The 21,495-nt window shown below is 41.5% G+C and overlaps 1 protein-coding gene across 1 annotated transcript in view; it reads left to right on the forward strand.

Annotated features, from left to right (window-relative positions):
- cttnbp2 (cortactin binding protein 2) overlaps positions 1–21,495 on the forward strand; it is a 105,558-nt gene that overhangs the window by 29,253 nt on the left and 54,810 nt on the right. The gene's annotated exons all lie outside the window — the stretch shown is intronic.

A 21,495-nucleotide genomic window follows, 5' to 3' on the forward strand; every position in this document is an offset into this window, starting at 1 on the left:
AATCATCTCTTATACAGGCACCTTCAACCAGCCAGCAAAAGCTGCAATTGCAGTAGCAATGAGGAATCTGTTCAACCAAGATAATTGTGTAAGAGATTTAAGATTCAAGCTTGATTTGAGTGCTAGCACATTAGAGTGCTGCCCTCACAATTATTGTTAAATGCATAATAGTGGACATTTTTTTGGGTATTGTGTGCTAATAAGTAGGTCCCTATTAAATTCACGGGAAATGTGCTTAATTTTATGGACCTCGTTTTTTAAAAATAGCAGATTTTAAGAATTAAAGAAGTGCCACATTTCACACAGTCATTAAGTAACACTCATGAACTAAATGATCCATGTTTTGACACACCCCCTCTCCGTCCACATAAACGGTTGGGAGTTTTTGAAACTCAGTTACCCGAGGAGTGTTTTTATCTGCTTTAGACTTCAACATCTTGGACATTTTGTCTAACCGATTGCTAATGTAACCGAGCATCTTTAGAGTTTCCTAAAGTTTATAAAGAAAAAAAAAACTGTACATAGACAAACTTTCGCGAGCATAATACTTTACTGGCTTGTTTTTTTGGGGTGCAGCACAGACTACAGAGAGATGATCACATGTGTAGAGAAACACACTTTTCCATTAATTGTGGAATTCACAAAGGAACAAAATGCACTCAATACGTGAACACATACATCAAACATTGTCAGCACACTACACCACAAAAATGTCTGTTACACTAACTTCATTTCCGAATGATTGCGAGGACCTCATGTTGCAAATTGCTCCTCATATTTTATACGCTACACGAATTAAAAGGGAAAATCGCTTTAAAGAAAATTGCATATTACATGGGAAATGGCTCATCTTATGTTATTTAGGTATGGCCTTACTAATAAGATGCCACGTAATGAGGTCCCTAGACATTCTTGATTTGACTGGTATATTAAAATAAACAACAGAAGCTATTAAGTAGCTTTTTCTAAGGAGCTGGTTGTAAGAATTAAATACAATTCATGCATTAACTTTATTAGCAATAAAGACAAGGTAAAAAGACACGCTGCAACCAGAGCTGCATTCTGAGTACATCGTTTTGAATCCAGCTCTGCCTACCCGGTTCGAGGCTGGGCGGCTGTATGAGCAACGATTGGCCAGTTGCTCAGTTGGGGGGTGGGGACAAAGAACCGGATGAGGGCCTCTCTCTGTCAGAATGCGATTACGACCTCTGCCGGCTGATTAGAGGCGCCTGCACAAAAGATGAGGAAGAGTGCCCTTAGGGTGTGTCTCTCCGTATGCAACGCTAGGTGGCGCCAAACTCATCAATGTGTGGGTGGCAAAAATGCATCTTGCTCCTTCTCATGTTTCGGAGGGGATATGGGTTAGCTTCGATCTCCTCGGTCAGGGCAGGGTTCGGCATAGACAGAGAGGAAGCACGATGCAAAATTGAACAATTGGATGCGCTAAAGGGAAAGGAAAAAGGGGGAAAAAAACAATGACAAACAAACAAAAAAACAAACAAACAAAAAAACTTTATTAGCAATTTGAGCTACAGTAGCTCGTCTGTTGGATCGGACCACACTTGCTGCCTAATATATCCCACCCACTAACAGGTGCCGTGATGAAGAGATAATCAGTGTTATTCACTTCACCTGTCAGTGGTCATAATGTTATGCCTGGTCGGTGTATCACTATCTAGTATTATAGAACGGCTGTAATCATGGGAAGTCAAAACGCTGGAATGTCAGGCTGCAGTGCAGCCCAAATACAGGCCTGCCATTATTAGACATGTTCATTAGATGTCGGTGTTACTCAAGCCGGAATGTTTGAAACAGAAACTGGAGCTGACTGACCACTCGACCTAAGAGTGTTTTATTGTGCTGCCGTCCTGACCCTTTGGTTGTATTTTATCAGTCTCTCTGTTTACTGTCTCGTTTTCATTAGCTTGTTATTCTTGTTGAGGCTTTTTATAGAAACATTCTATTTTAAGCTTCTCTGACATAGATTATAGCACAGTGGCATAGCAACAGATCTGTGCCCACTGGATCTGCATAGCAATGCAACCTTCGGATTAAAGAGAGCAGCGGAATGATGCGTCTTGCAGCATGGAAGTCTCACCTAATGTCATTTCTGTTTCTACATTGATGGAGATGAGGAGAAGACACAAAGGGTCTGTCTGAAAACCTAGTGAGCTCTCTACATAGACGCATTTTATGTCATCCTACGCACCACAGAGAAGAAGGCTGTCTGAATTCTTAGATACCTTAAAATGCTGCCTACTAAGGTGCCTTAATTCTAAGCGATAGTCTGATTGAATAACGAGGGGTGAAGCACAACTGTTCATATGAAAAAATACAAATATTGCAGACGAATGCGGAGAAACAAACGACGTGTTTTTCAAATGTAAATAAATTCTCATCGATTTATTTGCAAATTCGGGCTTGTCAGTGACAATTTAACTATTTTTGGTACATGGAGGTGTTAACTGGCATGCTAGCAAATTGTGTCGCCTCAGCCCATTGGTTTGAATGACCTGAGGCTATTTTTGTTAGCTTAGTAAGCGAAAACTATGGTGACTTATTCACCATAATCGCTGTCTAGGTAGTGCATCTAAATAACCTGCGTCGCCTCACAGCAAGAAGGTCCTGGGTTCGATCCCCAGGTGGGGTGGTCTGGGTCCATTCTGTGTGGAGTTTGCATGTTCTCCCAGTGTCTGCGTGGGTTTCCTCCGGGTGCTCCGGGTTCCTCCCACAGTCCATAGACATGCAAATGAGGTGAATTGGAGATGCAAAATTGTCCATGACTGTGTTTGACATTAAGCTTGTGAACTGATGAACCTTGTGTAATGAGTAACTACCGTTCCTGTCATCAATGTAACCAAAGTGTAAAACATGACGCTAAAATCCTAATAAATAAATAAATCTAAATAACCTGCCTTATAAGTTCGATGTGTTATTAGAATCTTCTCTACCTAGGCAGCTACAAATACCTTCATCAGTGTGATAGATGGCTGCTGTCAGCCTACGTGGGTTCAGCTCTTGGTCGTTGCTGTTGGCAGAGTGATTTCGCCTGAAACAACGATGAATATTGGTACAGAGTTTAAATATGCAGACAAATAAACAAAACTAATGTAATCTATACAAATGCACATTCTACAGAGAAAATAATTTAACAAATTAGACGATTTACAGTTTTATGTACAGATTTGGATATGGCATTTTTTTCCATGGAAAATAAAGACATTATCTACACATTATATTTGCTCTGCTCTGTATATTTGCTCTGTATACTGTGTGCGGAATATTCCTTATTTCGTTCTTTAATGTATTTTTTTCATGTTAGCATTTTACATCAGTTTACAATGTACAGCAATTCACATGTGCACAGGAAGGATTTTTTTTTTAGTACATGCACCATGTAGTCATATGTTGAAATGTAGTTCATTTGAGAGGGTTACTAAAATAGGCCACGAGCATGGGCTAGTTTTAGCTTTGCAGCAGTGCCTGTCGCTCTTATGCAGGAAATTAACTTAAAACGTTTTGAATATGTTTTCTACAGCTTACAGTAAAAGACCACCGTGGGGAATGATTAAAAGTCTATGTTCTTCTTATATAACCAGATTTATTCTTGGGGGTCAAAGCGTTATTGTGTTTTGTAAATACAAAAGCAAATTTAATGAAATTCCTGCAACACACTTGCAGTTGAGACATGATTTGGTCCTGATTGGGTATAAAAGCAGGATCCACCAAAGCGTAAATCTTTGGTAAATCATGGCTCGTCACTTTGTGCCTTTTTAAGAGAATTGTTTAGAAAGAACATTTCTCAGCACAAATTTTCAAATAATTTACATATTTCACCATCCACCGCACAAAATATTGTTAAAAGATTCAGGGATTGAGGAGAATTCATTGTTAAATGTGCATGATTTTTGTGCACCACACAGGCTTGGGAGTACTTCCAAAAACTTAACACTAAACACCCCTGCATCATGAAATGCAACCTGAAATGCTTATTATGCATAAAGAAGGTCGTACATCAATGTTGTGTTTAAATGGCATACCAAGTTCTCTAGACGTGTCTCATCTTAGATGGACCGAAAGACAGTGGAAACGTGCTGTGGTCAGATGCGTCCACATTTCAGCTTGGTGTATCAGTGCATGGGCTTACAATCAGCTTAAAGAAAACTCAGGTCATGGGACAAGGTGTGGACCGTCCTCCTAACATCTGCATATCAAAACATGAACTGGAAGTGGTCCGTGACTTTGTGTACCTGGAGTCGACAATTTCAGACTCTCTTTCTCTTGACAGTGAGCTGAACAAGTGCGTTGGCAAGGCCTCTACAACCATGTCCAGATTGGCAAAGAGAGTGTGGAACAACATCACCTGGCAGGACAGGGTGCCCAATACCACAGTCCTAGAGAGGGCTGGCACCCCCAGCATGATCACCCTACTGAAACGACGACGGCTGCGCTGGCTTGGACACGTTGTCCGAACGGACAAGGGGCGCATTCCTAGAGACCTGTTGTATGGAGAGCTAGCCGAAGGAAAGCGTCCCACGGGCAGGCCTCAGCTACGCTATAAGGATGTCTGTAAAAGAGACCTGAAAACCCTGGACATCAACCTCAACACGTGGGAAGCCCTGGCCACCGAGCGATCATCCTGGAAGCATACAGTGCAGAAGGGTCTCTCCAAGTTTAAAGAGATAATAGCTCAACAGACAGAGGTAAAACGCCAGAAGAGGAAAGCGCTAAGTGCAGCTGAGAGACCAGCATCAAGCTTCATCTGCGCAAGATGTGGAAGAGACTGTCATTCCCGTATAGGCCTGACGAGCCAGAACCGATGTTGCAAAAATTGAACAGTGCACAACTCCATAGTCTCCCGAGACTGACGGATGCCTATATATACAGAAAATATATACAAATAAAATATTAAAATGCAAGAAACTTTTAATTAATTTTTTGTCACTTCAATAAAAAAAAATACAGATTCTTGTTTTTTATTGCATTTATTGGCGTATCTAAAAACAGAATTGTTAAAACAAGGTGACCCAATCATGCCCATCGTAAGGCTTGTTACATTTCTTCTTGTTTTTTCCGATCTTTTGTGCTCACAAATGCAAAGCACCAGGATGTTACAGTATTGAGGTTGCTGGCAGGAACACAACTGCTGAGGTAGATTTTCTTATAATAGAGCCACCGGAGCCAAAATTCAACCACTGCAATTTCAACACTGCTGTACCTTCCGGCGTTCACTATACTTAAAAACGATGCTGTAACAGCTCTTCCTGTGGACATGTTTATGTAAGTGCTCTTTGCACTGTCATGTTATTGCTGCACTGGCAGTCAGACAGACAGAATAATGAGATGGTTGGTTGAATTGAATGACCCATTTTTAGAGTGCCATGATCGTCAATCATTTATGTAACATGTACGGTATGACGCACGCTCATGCATCTTAATAATGTTTGTTGGAAGTCTCATCTCATTTAGAAGTGGTGGTAAACAAGTATGTTTATTTCATATATTTCAAGTACGTATATCCACTTTTTTTTATCTTTCGGCTGCTCGTGTGTGTGTGTAGAGGTCGCCACACTGGATCATTCTGATCCCTTATACCTGATTTGGCACATTTGGAGCCGAATACCCTTCCTGGCACAACCCTCATTATTTATAAATTTTTGTTCATAAATTTTTCCCCTTTTCTCCCAATTTAGCATAGTCAATTCATCTCCCGGTGCTGGAGACTCCGGTTGTGTCTGAGGAGGGTATTTTTGCCTGTGCGCAGTCCACCGACCCCTTCTTATTCACCCACACATTAGGTTAATTCACGCGCGAGACGTGGGGAGCGCCACGCACCGATCTCCATGCCTTGGGCTACTAAGGTCCTTACACAGTGTCGAAAACCCCACCCACTTACAGTCTGGTCTTTTACCCACCCAGCAGACTTAATGGCTGCTGCAGGCACTGCCAATTATGCCTGCTAGATGGTGCCCAGCCGACCGGTAGCAGAGCTGAGGTGTGGATTATCCCGCTGCACCACCTGGTCGCCCAACCCTCGTTATTGTTCTCAGGCTTGGGACCAACACTGAGAACGCACTGACAGGGGCACCTCCCGGCGGCTAGGCTGTCTGTCTACTAGTTAGCCAATAGCATTAATGAGATTCAAACCCCGGCTCTCAGCAGTAGTGGGCTAGCATATTTTACAGCTGCACCAATAGAGCACTATATCTACTCTAACTCTCATTTTACACACAATGTCTTTTGACTTTGTATTCATAATTTTGAACAATAAATATGTAAGCAAGGGTGGTGCAGCTCTGGACCCATCACAACACTGACCAGAATAAACCAGAATATGAATGTATGTGAGCATAAACAGGGGAAAGTGTTCATTTTTACTTTTACAGCATTTAGCAGACGCTTTTATCCAAAGCGACTTACAATTATGACTAAATACAGTTTAAGCAATTGAGGTTTAGGAGCCCACTTGGCCATGGTGGGGCTTGATCTGGCAATCTTCTGGTTACTTGTCCAGTACCTACTGGGACAGTGGTAGCCTAGTGGGTAGAGCTTTGGGCTATCATTTGACAGCTCTGCCATGCAGCCACTGTTGGGTCCTTGAGCAAGGCCCTTAACCCTATTGGCCCTAGGGGCGCTGTACAGTGACTGACCCTGCGCTCTGACCCCAGCCTTCAGACAAGCAGGGATATGCAAAAAAAAAGTATTTAGTTGTACTGACAAATAAAAGCATTCATTAACCACTGAGCAACCCACTGCCCTTCAGACACCAAGATAACATTAGTACAGTTGTGTCGCTTAGGTGGCGCAGCGGTAAAAAACACACGCTAGCACACCAGAGCTGGGATCTCGAATACATCCTATCGAGTCTCGGCTCTGCCTGCCGGCTGGGCAGAGCAACCACACGAACAACAATCGGCCTGTTGTTCATATAGGTAGGGCTGGGCGATTTTCACGATTAATTCGGTTAATTTGAAGGAACGTTTTCACCCGATGTTAGAAATGTGACAGTCGCGATTGTTTACATACCAACATGTCACGAGGCAGAAACTGACCAGACGCTCGCGGAATATAAATCAAGGAAAGTTTTATATCAAAAACAGTAAACGGAGGACAACAAGGGTCATACACAGTAACGGTTAGATCCAGAAATAAGGAGCGCAAACACGATCGGCAAAACTTCACAACGAGACTCAAACAGAAGAGTTTAAATAAGATTCATGGAATGGAACACAGCTGAACTGAATCAAAACTCCAGAGATGGTGAGTGCGATCAGGATTGGCTGACCCGGGACATGTGATAGTCACGTGAGAGTCAGTGGGAGCATGGGAATTGTAGTCCATATTGTTAGAAGCAGAATGTGCCACCTCCATCCACCCCCATCCACCCCCAGTCACAAGAGGACAAAATCAAAGCTGAGCTGACTGCTTACTCGATGTCCACCAGTGTAGATAAAGATACAGACTCACTTCACTGGTGGAAACAGTAAACAGGCTCGTGTTCCTTTTAAGAAACCTGTAAAGAACTTATATGGTTTTGCACTTTTCTTAATGTAAGGAGGTTCTGCTGCACATTATTTAAAGAAAGAGTTGTTTGTGAGCTATTCTTATAAAGGATATAGCTCATTCAGATTTCTATTTTGTTTTAATTATTGTTAATTATTGTTATATTGTTATTGTTATAAAGTTTTTGAAAAGATAATTATAGGTAGTGCTGTTACTATTTTTGCACTTCTGCAGTCTTTTAAATGCAAAAAAAAATGCAAAATTTTTTTAGTCTTTTTTCAATTGCATTATACAAGAACAAAAAAAAAAATCACAATCGTAACCGAGAATCTGTAATAAATTTTTTATTTATTTATTTTTTTTAATTCTTTTTTCCCCCAATTTTGCCGCTGACTGAGGACGCCACTCAACTGACTTGTGCCCCCTCCGGCACGCAATCAGTACAGCCTGCATTTTTCACCTGCATGAGCCGAGTTCATACACCGAGAGACACTGCGCACGGAGGGTCACACCCCCCTCAATGTTATTCCTCAGCCCTGTGCTGGCGCCGTCAGTCAACCAGCAGGGGCCGCAGTCGCACCAGTTATGAGGACCTATGTTCCGACTCTACCCCTAACCCTGAACAACAGCCAAACGTTGTTCATACTGCCACCCAACCCAGTCGGAAAGGCAGAGCTGAGTTTTGATACGATGTATCTAGAAACCCAACTCTGGTGCGCTAGCGTACTTTACCGCTGCGCCACCTGAGCGGCGTCGAGAATCGGTAATACATTTTAAAATAATCGAGATTATTATTTTTTTTGCAATATCGCCCAGCCCTACATATAGGGGTGGGGATATTGAGCCGGATAGGGACTCTCTCATAACTAATGCAACTACGACCTCTGCTGGCTGATTGATGGCACCTGCACAGACACGGGGAGAGCGTGGATCAGGGTGTGTCCCTCCATACACAGGGCTGGTCTGCGGCTGATCTCGTGTGGTGTAGTTGACAAAATGCATACAGCTGCTGCCCACGTGTCGTTCTCCTCAGTCGGAGCAGGGATCGGCATTAGTGGAGAGGAAGCATGACGCAATCGGGCAACTGGACGTGAAAAAAGGGGAGAAAATGCATAGAAAAAACCCCCCACTAGTACAGTTGCTGTCAGTTACAGCTTATAGGTGTGCACTGCATGAAATCATTTGCTTGTCGCAGCACTGTGGTTTAATTTTAAGTATGCACTGCAAATATTAATCAGCCAATACAAATTGCTACATCCTTTTATCCCATTTATAAATGTAGCTTCAGCATGATTGTACCTTCATATCAAATAAAAGCTGTTTAGTGCTCTGAAGCAACTGTTTGACATTGAACGTAAATTCTGATCATCTTTTAGCTTTCTTTTTATAAATGGCTCTGCACCCTTAATTCAGTTTTCAAATGGACTTTACAGCGCCTCGTTCTCAGGTCAATTTATTGACGCTGACTCACTGATGGCAGCCCTCAGCACCACCTTTTAGTACTCAACAGTGTTTGATTGATGCGTAATTTGGTAACTGCTTCCAGTTAGAGGCTTTCAACCCAATTACGTCTCGTAAATCTAACCAGGCTTGTGACTGTTTATTATGTTTCTGCATATGTGCTTAAACTATAATAGTAGATTTTTTTATATTTAATAAATTTTAACAATTAAGCTTTTGATGGTGGACAATTCTGAGTTTGATGGCAGGAAACGGATGACAGATGGGATTGTAATATTTTATGAGGTGGGAGGAGGGCTGGAGGGGTTAGATGCTTCACTTAATCCCGCGAGGGTCCAGCACCACCAGCCTCTCATCCTCATCCAGACCATGTGATTAACTAAATGTTTGCTGCCCTATATTTCCTAAGAAGAATCAGTACATCTTTCTGTTGCTTTCTAACATTGTTACTATTGAACGTGTTCTAGAATCTAGTAAATGGCCGGAAATGCTGTTTTAGTATTTAAAAGTTATTAGTGGGTATAATGCATGACGCCATGTGTTGTGATTGCATCCCAAAATTAGTCTTTTCCCATTAACCTATTATGGTACAATAATCATTTTAGCCACTTTGGCTTTGTAAGGCCTTCAGTGCTGTGGAAAAACTATTCGCCCCCCTTACCCCAATCTCTTCTGTTTATGCCAATGTGTCACATTTCAATATTTCAGATCTTCCGACTAATTTTAATATAAGATAAAGACAATATGATTAAACACAAAGTGCAGCTTTCAACCAATCATTTCATTTATTCATTAATAAAAGATTTCTACACACATTGTTTATTTTATCAGCTCCACTTACCATACAGAAGCACTTTGTAGTTCTTTTAGTTCTACAATTACTGACTGTAGTCCATCTGTTTCTCTGCATGCTTTGTTAGCCCCCTTTCATCCTGTTCTTCAATGGTCAGGACTCTCCCAGGACCACTACAGAGCAGGTATTATTTAGGTGGTGGATCATTCTCAGCACTGCAGTGACACTGACATGGTGGTGGTGTGTTAGTGTGTGTTGTGCTGGTATGATGGGATAAGACACAGCAATGCTGATGGAGTTTTTAAACACCCCACTGTCACTGCTGGACTGAGAATAGTCCACCAACCAAAAATATATCCAGCCAACAGTGCCCCGTGGGCAGCGTCCTGTGACCACTGATGAAGGTCTAGAAGATGACCAACTCAAACAGCAGCAATAGATGAGCGATCGTCTCTGACTTTACATCTACAAGGTGGACCAACTAGGTAGGAGTGTCTAATAGAGTGGACGGTAAGTTGACACGGAATTTAAAAACTCCAGCAGCGCTGCTGTGTCTGATCCAATCATATCAGCACAACACGCACTAACACACCACCACCATGTCAGTGTCACTGCAGTGCTGAGAATCATCCACCACCTAAATAATACCTGCTCTGTGGTGGTCTTGTGGGGGTCCTGACCATTGAAGAACAGGGTGAAATCAGGCTATAAAGGTATGTAGAGAAACAGATGAACTACAGTCAGTAATTGTAGGACTATAAAGTGCTGGTTTTAATGTTATGGCTGATCGGTGTATATTGTCCATGTAAAAAGGTAGCTGCCCCTCTAAACCTAATAACTGGTTGTGCCACCCTGGCAGTAACAACTGCAATATTTCACATCGCTGTGGAGTAATTTTGGCCCATTCTTCTTAACAGAATAGTTTTACTTTGGCTACATAGAAGGTTTTCTTTTAGCATTAGCTCTTTGTTTGTCTTGCCACAGTAATTCTAGTCGAATTTTTTTGACTGAAGTGGTTTACACGTGTCGTTCAGATTTTGGTAATGTGTGTATTGACCTTAACAGAGGCAACAGAGGCCTGTTATTCATTTGGCGTCTTTTGTGACGTTCTGGATGAGTCTTTGATGCATTTTTGGTAAAATTGTGGTAGTCTGGCTCACCATTTTTCTCACGATTTATCTATCTGTGGATAATGACTCTCTGTGTGGTTCACTGGGGTCACAGAGCCTTAGCAGCCTTAGTAACCCTTTCCAGCTTGATAGATTTCAGTGCTTTTAGCCTCCTTCACATTGCCAGACAGGTTCTATTTAAGTGATGTTTAGATTCAACAGGTCTGCCAGTAATCATGCCTGGGTGTGGCTAGTGAAATTTAACTCAATCGTCTATTGAATATTTATTTATCTGTCTGTCCGTCCGTCCATCCGTAAAAGAAGAAATGAGAAATAAATAATTTTTCACAGTACATGTACACCAGACATGTCAAACTCGTGGCCTGCAGGCCAAATCCGGCCCGAGGTACAGTTATATCTAGCCCGTCAGTATATAGGACACCGTTGATACTACAAATCCAGAATGCACTGCAACTGCACCTTTCCCCCACACTCCTGCATATTCATCCTAGGTCAGAGGTCAATTATGGTCAGAGGTCAAGCTGGTTTCCTCTTACAATCCAAAAAATAAACATGCAGTCAGGTTAATTGGAGACACTGATTTGCCCTATAGGTGGATGGGTGTGTGTGTATGAGTGTGTGTATATGTGTGCCTGCCCTGCGATGGACTGGCGCCCCATCCAGGGTGTTACTGTGTGCCATGTGCCCACTGAAAAGCTGAAATAGGCTCCAGCAACACCCCCCCCCCCCCCTCCTGATTGAATAAACAGTTAAGAAAGTGAGTTGATTAATAATGATCACATGCATAAAAGGCAACAACATTTAATCCAGCTTCATTAGTGATTGCAAATACTGCTGCTACATTTCAATAAAGCATGGTGGAGTGCTGTTATAGTAAAGCTTTAATGATAAACCGAATGATACGTTTCATATAGTATTCAGCATAATCATTGAATGGATATTGTGTGATTTGCCCCACAGCCAGCACTACTTTTACATTTACGTCAGAGCCAGATCAAGGATTCAGCAGAGTTGCATTATCTAAGCCAATACACTGCTTAAGTTACCACATTATCTATTTTTAATCTACTGTGTTTCAATGGGATGTCCCACAGCATAGCCGAGGAGCTGTTTTATTGGTCGGTAATGCACATTTGTGGGTTGAAATTAAACAGATTCAAACTTCTTTTGCAAAGTTTGAAGGTTTGTGATGTCAAATGATCCCGTACTACATTTACATTGACATTTTCAGCATTTAGCAGACGCTTTTTTTATCCAAAGTGACTCACAGTACAGTGACAGTATACTGTCTAAGCAATTGAGGGTTAAGGGCCTTGCTCAAGGGCCCAACAGTGGCAACCTGGCAGTGGTGGGGCTTGAACCAGCAATCTTTGGATGACTAGTCCAGTGCCTTAACCGCTAGGCCACAACTGACCACTAGGGATGTAACGATGCACCACAAGACAGTTAATAACCGATTCAAAAGTTTCACGATTCAAATCGATTTCACATGTATAATGAATTGATATTCACTTTAAACAGCAGGGGGCGCTGGTGCTATTCACCTCGCCTGGTTGACGTCACTGGTGCTATACGCCTGGTTGCCAAATTTGGGGTTTTTCAGCCAAACTGGGCTTAATTCAAAATGGTTTTGCATAGTTTGTACCTACCTGAGAAATAAAAGGGCATTCATTATTTAGATAAATAAAAGATAAGCACAAATGCAGTATTTTATTTTATTTTAAAGAGAAATAAATAATGGAAACTTTGTCATCATTTGTCTTTAATTTCAGTTTAAAAAACTGTAAAAGGCCGCTCAGGTGGCGCAGCGGTGAAACACGCTTTTCACCAGAGCTGAGATCTCGAATACATCGTATCGAATCTCGGCTCTGCCTTGCCGGCTGAGGCTGAGCGACCACATGAACAACGATTGGCCTGTTTTTCAAATAAGGGGCGGGATTAAGCCGGATGGGGACTCTCTCTCAGACTAGTGCGATTACGACCTCTGCTGGCTGGTTGGTGGCGCCTGCACGGATATGAGGAAGGAGTACTCTTAGGGTGTGTCTCTCCGCACGCAACGCTATTTGGCGCAACACTCGTCAATTTGTGGGTGGCAAGATGCATACGGCTTGCTGCTCACATGTCGGAGGGGATGTGGGTTAGCTTCGATCTCCTCGGTCAGGGCAGGGATCGGCAGAGGCAGAGAGGAGGCATGATGCAAATTGGGCAATAGGACGCACTAAAGAGGAAGAAAAAGGGGAGAAAATGCATTTAAAAAAGAATTTGTATCGTGAATCCAGTATCGTGAATCGCATCGCATCGTGGGTAGAGTGTATCGTTACATCCCTAGTGACCACTGTTAATTAAAATTGTGTGTTAAATTGCTTTTTTATGACAGTTGTGAATGACTCTAATATAAATTTCTTCTGTTTTTGTCAGTTCCATTTAACAACATTCTTTGGTCCCACGGAAGTCATGGGCTCACAAAGCGAGCTCTGTTTTGATGTAATTGAAAGGCTCCTTGTGAGGGGACACATGCCCAGTTGAGCACCAAAACACACACAAAAGCCTACTCATTCCAGAACCAAATGAAATTTCAGAGGACTCGCGGGCTGGAGCAGGAGCAGTGCCGGGTTTAGTCCTCTAGACGGCTATAAGTGTCTTTTATAGTGACCACAGAATTGACTCGACTACAGATGGTTTTAATTTTAAATGAAGTCAGCCTTTTCTTCATGACTTCTGCTAGTACTTCTGCCCACAGGCATGAGTTGTACCAAAGTCATTTTGTCACCTGGTCAGTGGTCAACTGTTCTGATACTTTGGGTGTATGAACTAACACTAGTGAATGGCACTGGAGGGTAAAGTTACACTGTGAGGCCTGGGTGCTCAGGTTTCAGCTTTGATTATTTTTCTGTTTTTTGCTGACTAAGCTTCTCACTAGGGCTGAAAAATTTAATAGTTCATACTAGCCAAATATGTAAATGTGTTTATTGGTAGAGATTTCCCAATAATCTTAAATGTTGCAAACTATTAGAATCCATTGCTGCAGACACTCAGACTGGCAGTGGGTTTTTTTTTTCACCTTTTGTCAGCCTGTGTTTCCAATGAAAGTGTCAGCATCACATGTGGGCGTTTGGTTGCCTTGGTTTTACAGACAACAAGAAAAAAAGAAAATGCTATGAAAACTAGTATCTACAGAGTGTGTACAAAAAATATTTTTTAAATGCATTTTTCCCTCTTTTTTCCCAATTTAGTCTAGCCAATCCGCTGCTGGGGATCCCGACGGCTTCCAAGGAGGGTGTACATTCGTCTGACACTCTCCAATGTGTGTGCAGTCACCCATACTTTGCGTGAGAGGTCGGCTTTGCATACAGAGAGCCACGTCCCAAGCTCTGCGCTCCTCCACTTTCTGTACAGGCACCCTGGGCAACCAAGGTCCCTACACGGTGTTAATAATCTGGGGGTCTTTCCCACCCAGCAGACTGGCAGCCAATTTTGTTTGTCTGTCTGTCCACCTACCTACCTACCTACTTACCTACTTACCTACCTACAGTGGTACCATGTAACTTAACATCCCCTAAACTCAAAATCTTTGAAACTCAATGCCCTTCGTCAAGAAATGTGTACCCTTAAACTCAGCGTTTCCCTTAAACTCAATGTGTTTAAAATTTATTTATTTAATTTCAAATTAACAATGAACAGTCGCTTTGTTCAGCGCTTGGCTTGAGCGGTCATCAAAGACGTCATCAAAGTGTGCATCTGAGACGAAACTTCATTTGTGTGGAACAACTGTCAGATTCACTCTGAAAGTGTCCACATGTATCTGTGTTTAGCTGGATCTGTCTCCTGTTTCACTTTTAAATTTGTGTTACAGCTCAGGTTTCTTAGAAATTGTAAGAATCAGCTTTTTATTTCAGTGTTTTTATATAATATATTATCTATATTATCTATTCATCCATCTCCAGCTCTTTTGTGTCAGTGCATTTTATATATCTACGTTAAAAACCATTAAACCATTAGCAACCTTTTTTTTATCACCTTGAAATGATGAGTTGTGGTTTTCTAGTAGCAACAGAATGTACCAATACCATAACATTAATTCAGCCTAGCGCAAAGTCTAATGGTCTTATGTTAAGCACTTCTATTACTCTGATGGAAGGTGGCTTAATTAATTAGGTATTGTTTTATAATTACACGTTTTAAAACAGCTGTCATACAATCTTAAAACAGCTGGGTACAAACTATTTCTACCCAACAAGTACGTATAGTATAGTCCAGTGTCGCCCAGTATAGTCCAGTGTCGTAAGCGTTCACAGGTTCAGTTTCTAGGTCTCTTTGGTAGCGTGAGGTGCTTTAGAGATCGTTCTTCTTAATTCTATTCAAGTCTTTATGGGCCAGAAAATAACTGTTTTTTTAGGTGATCAAAATGCACGAGTACAGACAAACCAACCATCTATTTTTGGAACAGAAAAAAACTCCAGTAACAGTTATCATTAGTAATAGAGTGACTACACTAATCTACACTAAAATAGCCGGTGGCTGCAGCCGGATCATGCAGCATATGTGCTGGTCTTACACCAACCCTAACATTATTTATTTATTATTTAAAACATATTTTAAAAATTAAGTAAGTAAAATGTTAGAAAATTCTAAAATGTTATGATTTATTTATATAGAAGAACATTTTGGTCATAAAACCCAGCTCTAATCAGAAGTCATCCAACCAGTAGATGTAATTCAATTAAGCTTAGCATGGTATATTTGTGAGACCTCATTGTTTAGTATACTATAGATCCAACAGACAAGCTACTGTAGCTCAAATTGCTGAAGACGTTAATGCTGGTTCTGATATGATGGGTCAGGGATGGTGATGAGGCGAATGTAACACACACTGCATCAAACCCTTCTGTGTATGGGGCTGTCTAGTCGCGGGGCTATCTAGTCGCGGGGCTGTCTAGTCGCAGGCCAGTCAGTGCCAATGCTTAATCCTTTCCACCAATAAAAGCACCTATAGTAGACATACAGTGATCAGAACTGGACATCAGAGCAATGGAAAGAAGTCATCATGTCTACAGAGTTTGAACGACCTCTGGTAATGTCCTGGTAACACATACCACAGGACTCCTTCAGATGTCTTGAGCTGTTTTGACAGGTGGATTGGTCAGGTGGTTTTAATGTTTTGGTTTGTGATATACAGTATATAGCAATAGCAGATTTTGGCTTGATTGCTCACCCTACTGTATACTGCTTGATTTATGAATGCTGATTCTACCTAATACATCCTGCTTTTTAAATAAACACTTGCCTAGTTGGCATCATGGGCATAAGGACTGTACAAAATGGGTTCTATTTAAAAGCATCAATTCAAAATGCATTTCCTTTCATTAATCTTGGTCCAATCAAAATAAGTCCCTAGACAAATGTATGAACATAGCTCAAAACAACTACAGAATACCACTGTTTATTAGCCAGGCTGGTCTTTCCTGTCCTGGGAGCCTATTTCTCTGCTCGTCTTTTTTGTCTCACTCTTCCTCTCTCGTTGACTAGATGTCTGAACCCTTAGCCCTGCCAGTGCATGCCTGTAAAGGTTAATGCTAAAAATAACCAGTATTCAGCTGGTAAATCCAAGCTATGAGTGGAGTCCCAGAGAGGAAGCCCAGCTCTGACTTTCCCTATGTAGCTGCTGAAAACATCCGCGAGCAGTTTGCTTATACAAACTAAAGATCAATAAGAATTTACATTTGAAAAGAATGCCGCATTTGTCCGTCATATTTGAAATTTTTTGTGAGAAAAGTTTGTTGAAGATTGCCGTTTGTTATAAGAAAGCATTGGATGCTCCCTCAGTATTCAGTCAGAATATAGCTCAGAAGTAAGGCACCTCAGTAAGCAGCATTTTACGGTATCTAAGAATTTAGACAGCCTTCTTTTTGGAAGCGAGCATAGGATGACATAATATGCTGTTTACGCAGAGAGCTCACTAAGTTTTCAGACAGACGTACAGTGTAAATCTACAGTATAATAGAGGTTAGACCTTGTTAGCTTCAGCATATCAAGAACTACACCTTTCTAATATTGTGTTGGTCCCCCTTTTGCTGCCAAAACAGCCCTGACCCGTCGAGGCGTGGACTCCACTAGACCCCTGAAGGTGTGCTGTGGTATCTGGCACCAAGATGTTAGCAGCAGATTCTTTAACTCCTGTAAGCTGCGAGGTGGAATTTCCATGGATGCTCGATTGGATTGAGATCTGGGGAATTTGGAGGCCAAGTCAACACCTCAAACTCGTTGTTGTGCTCCTCAAACCATTCCTGAACCATTTTTGCTTTGTAGCAGGGTGCATTATCCTGCTGAAAGAGGCCACAGCCATGAGGGAATACCGTTTCCATGAAAGGGTGTACATGGTCTACAACGATGCTTATTTGGTGGTATGTGTCAAAGTAACATCCAGATGAATAGCAGGACATAAGGTTTCCCAGCGGAACATTGCCCAAAGCATCACACTGCCTTCGCCGGCTTGCCTTCTTCCCATAGTGCATACTGGTGCCATGTGTTCCCCCGGTAAGCGATGCACACACACCTGGCCATCCACGCGATGTAAAAGAAAACGGGATTCATCAGACCAGGCCACGTTCTTCCATTGCTCTCTTGTCCAGTTCCGTCCAGATCCAGTCGTCTAGCCATCACAATTTGGCCCTTGTCAAACTTGCTCAAATCCTTACGCTTGCCCATTGTTCCTGCTTCTAACACATCAACTTTAAGGATAAAATGTTCACTTGCTGACTAATATATCCCACCCACTAACAGGTGCGGTGATGAAGAGATATTCAGTGTTATTCACTTCACTTGTCAGTGGTCATAATGTTATCCCAGGTTGGTGTAAATATAACAATGGCATGTGGTACAGTTACAGTTGTTAGAGGTTTTTTTTTTTTAATTATAATAATTATTATGGATTTATTCTTACAAATTGATTGACATAAAAGTTAATAAGTAAAAAAACAAATAAAAAAATTAAAATAAATAAATACATTTAAAAATATTTAAACAAATAAAAAAAATAAAAAAATAAAATAAAAAGAATAAAAAAATTAAAAAGTTATAAAACCTCATAAGTGGTAGTGATGGCTGATCTTTGTAACAAATAAAGCGTATAGCAGGAGTGGTAGCAGTGCCTCTGTGATTAGAAAAGGGATTTGTAAAAGCCCAGTGAAAAGCAACAGATGGCTACGGTTCTAAAAAACCCTCAGTTTTTGACACAGTACACAGACATTTTCACGTCTGCTCTCCATCTGTTTACTTTTACTGTCCTACTTTGTTTCTGTGTTTACTTGCAGCTTTGCAGCTGATGGTAAAAGTCACAGTAGAGTAATAGGTGCTCAGAATTAAATGAGACTCCACTATCGTAGCAACTGGTTTGGTCTACTGTGCATTCTTTATTGCATAGGCATTGCTAGGTATTGTATTAGTGTAAAGTGGGTGAATGTGGGTTGCTCTAGATCAGAGGTGGGCAGTTACATTGTTCAAGGAGCCCCATATAAAACTGGGACTGTTGTGGAGGGCCGGACCAATAGACTGAAGTTAATTCTGCATGTATGATGTACACTTATTTACGTCTGATTCTAGTCGTGTCCAGTTACCCTGATTGCGTCCTCTATACTAATTCGACCCTTCACCGCTGACTGAAGACGCCTCTCAACTGACATACGCCCCCATCTGCACGAGTCGAGTTCATACACTTGATGGGCACTGTGTATGGAGGGCCCCACCCCCATCAGCATTATTCCTCAGCCCCGTGCAGGCGCCATCAGTCAGCCAGCAGGGGCCGCATTCGCACCATGAGGACCTATGAGGACTTTTTTTTACCCTCTAACCCTGAACAACAGCCAATCAGGATGTGGCCTTGATCCTTATTCGCCCATACTTCATATCATGCATGGAGAGTCCATGCTCTCCCACTTCTGTACAGACGCCTTGGGCTGCTAACCAGTGTCCTTAAACAGCGTTTAAGACTCCACCCACTTATTAGCCTGGTCTTTCCCACCCAGCAGACTGGTGGCCAATTTTGTCTGCCGCAGGCACTGCCAATTATGCCTGCTAGGGGGCGCCCAGCTGTCCGTTAGCAGAGCTGAGATTCAGTCTCTGGTAGTTTAGAATCCTAGCACTGTTGCGCTAGAGGAATATCCTGCTGCGTCAGGTGTCTGGTGAAGTGATTTATATCATTTAACAAAATAAAGTACTGCTTATTGTTCTGTGTAACTGTTGTTGTTGCTGCTTTCAGTTTCAGCTTTTTCCCTCAATAGCTGCTGACTTCTGTGTTCATATTATAATGTCTAAAAGCTTGCTGTGAATTTTTAGAATTGTATTCATGATTGGTAATTGTTGTGAATTTTTTCTTTTGTAATAACATCAGGTTCAATTTCCACCATTAATATGTACAGTATTGGTGGTTGACCATCTTTAGCTTCAGTGACAACATGCCTTTCTCCCCCTACTTCTCATTCTAAGGCTTGTCAACAGTCACTGAAGTTGTTTATTTTGGCTTGTATGAATTTATATGTTGTGTTTGTACTAGGGATATCCCGATCACGTTTTTTTGTTCCCAATCATTAATTTTGATCCCGATCCGATACCGAGTCTCAAACCGATACTTGTATTTTCTAGATATTGTCTAGATAAGAACTAGATAATACTGTTCACACAGTGCACACTTCAAGTACATTACAGTTATTCAAATTAATCCAATGTATATGTTTAACAACTGAATAGCTCTGCAGTGCTGTAGGAAAAAAAATTGCCTGCATCCAAGCTATTGCTTAATGTTCTTTTATTTTTACAAAATAAAACTAATCAAACTTAGTGCAGCATTGTAGTAGTAAAACTAGAACACTCAAAATGAAGTAAAGGTTCTTTTTGAGGAAAATCAGCATCTTTGCCGTGTTAGCGGACAGCCGGTTCCTCTTCTCATTACATAATAATAAACTCGCTGTATTCGGCTGAGTGTTTATTTTTTAGTTGTAATTGTAGATCGTTTGGTTAAATGATATCTAGTTTTTTTCTTATGAGCCACCGTACTTGTATGTGTGTTGTAACTGTAACAAACTTTTCTGTGGTTGTATTGTGACGATGGTTTGATGGACGTTTCTACGCGAAGTGAGTGTGTTTTGACCCTTTGGGGCTTCCATAATGCATGGAATAGCGTGCTTGGCTAATGCGATGACTCTAGCTGTCCGCTATTCGGTACCGTAACAGAAGAAGTTAATAAAGCGTTATGCTCCCGACAATTTGTTAATGTACGGTGTATTTATTTCTTTATTAAGCAAGTGCATCACTACGACACTTGGTTACATAACTAAGCCAATCAGAGTGCTTGATACTGAGATGTCGTTCAGTCTTGTAACACGTAAACTCATAAAAGCTGTATGTTATGGTCCCTGAGGTTTTCATACTCGGATTAAAAGTTATTGTTTTGTAAACCGGAGTGATCCTTGACTCACACACCATATAAATAGTAAAATTCTACAGTAATGAACGCAGCTCTGCTCCTACCGCCTCGTGAAACGCTCGCATTGCAGACATTACACTTCACTGTTGGACTTGTTTCACTTTCCAATTTAAAGTATTTCCACACAGCGGACATGCTGACGTAAAACAAAGGATCGGGATTACGATCGGCCTTAGTAAAGCCGATACCGATCAGTTAAAAATGCCTTGATCGGCCCCGATTCCGATCTTTGAGATCAGATCGGGACATCCCTAGTTTATACCACTTGCCTGGGTCATTGGATAATTCCAAAAAAGAGCAGGTGCACAGGTGTTTCTAATAAACTGACAAGTGAGTGCATGTATTTGTGAGCGAATGAGAGGAAGCATGGGTGAGTATTTGCTTGTTAGGCTTTTCCTTCTATGGTAAGGTAGCTGTGCTTAGCAAATGGTAACCTTAGGAATTCCTGTAGGTCCTTAGCCTACTTCCATCCACTGTCACTCAGCTCTTATGCTTCTTTTTTCAGTAAATATGGACACCTTGAATCATGCAGATACTGTCTTTTACTACAGAATACCTACTGTGATGTTTATTGAATATTGAACCTGATTAACATTTGATGAATGCTCAAGCCAAAACAGACTCGCAACCATGCTTCATTCATCGTCAGTTCAATTTTTAAGCAGTCACTTTGTAACACAGTCGTTTGTAAGAGATTTAAAATTAGATTGCAATCAATCTACACCGATCAGCCATAACATTAAAATCACCTCCTTGTTTCTACACTCACTGTCCATTTTATCAGCTCCACTTAGCATATAGGAGCACTTTGTAGTTCTACAATTACTGACTGTAGTCCATCTGTTTCTCTGCATGCTTTGTTAGCCCCCTTTCATACTGTTCTTTAATGGTCAGGACCCCCACAGGACCACTACAGAGTAGGTATTATTTAGGTGGTGGATCATTCTCAGCATTGCAGTGACACTGACATGGTGGTGGTGTGTTAGTGTGTGTTGTGCTGGTATGAGTGGATAAGACACAGCAATGCTGCTCGAGTTTTTAAACACCTCACTGTCAGTGCTGGACTGAGAATAGTCCACCAACCAAAAATATCCAGCCAGAAGCGCCCCATGGGCATCATCCTGTGACCC

The sequence above is a fragment of the Trichomycterus rosablanca genome, chromosome 11 (assembly GCF_030014385.1).
Source record: "Trichomycterus rosablanca isolate fTriRos1 chromosome 11, fTriRos1.hap1, whole genome shotgun sequence".
NCBI classification, from domain to species: Eukaryota; Metazoa; Chordata; class Actinopteri; order Siluriformes; family Trichomycteridae; genus Trichomycterus; species Trichomycterus rosablanca.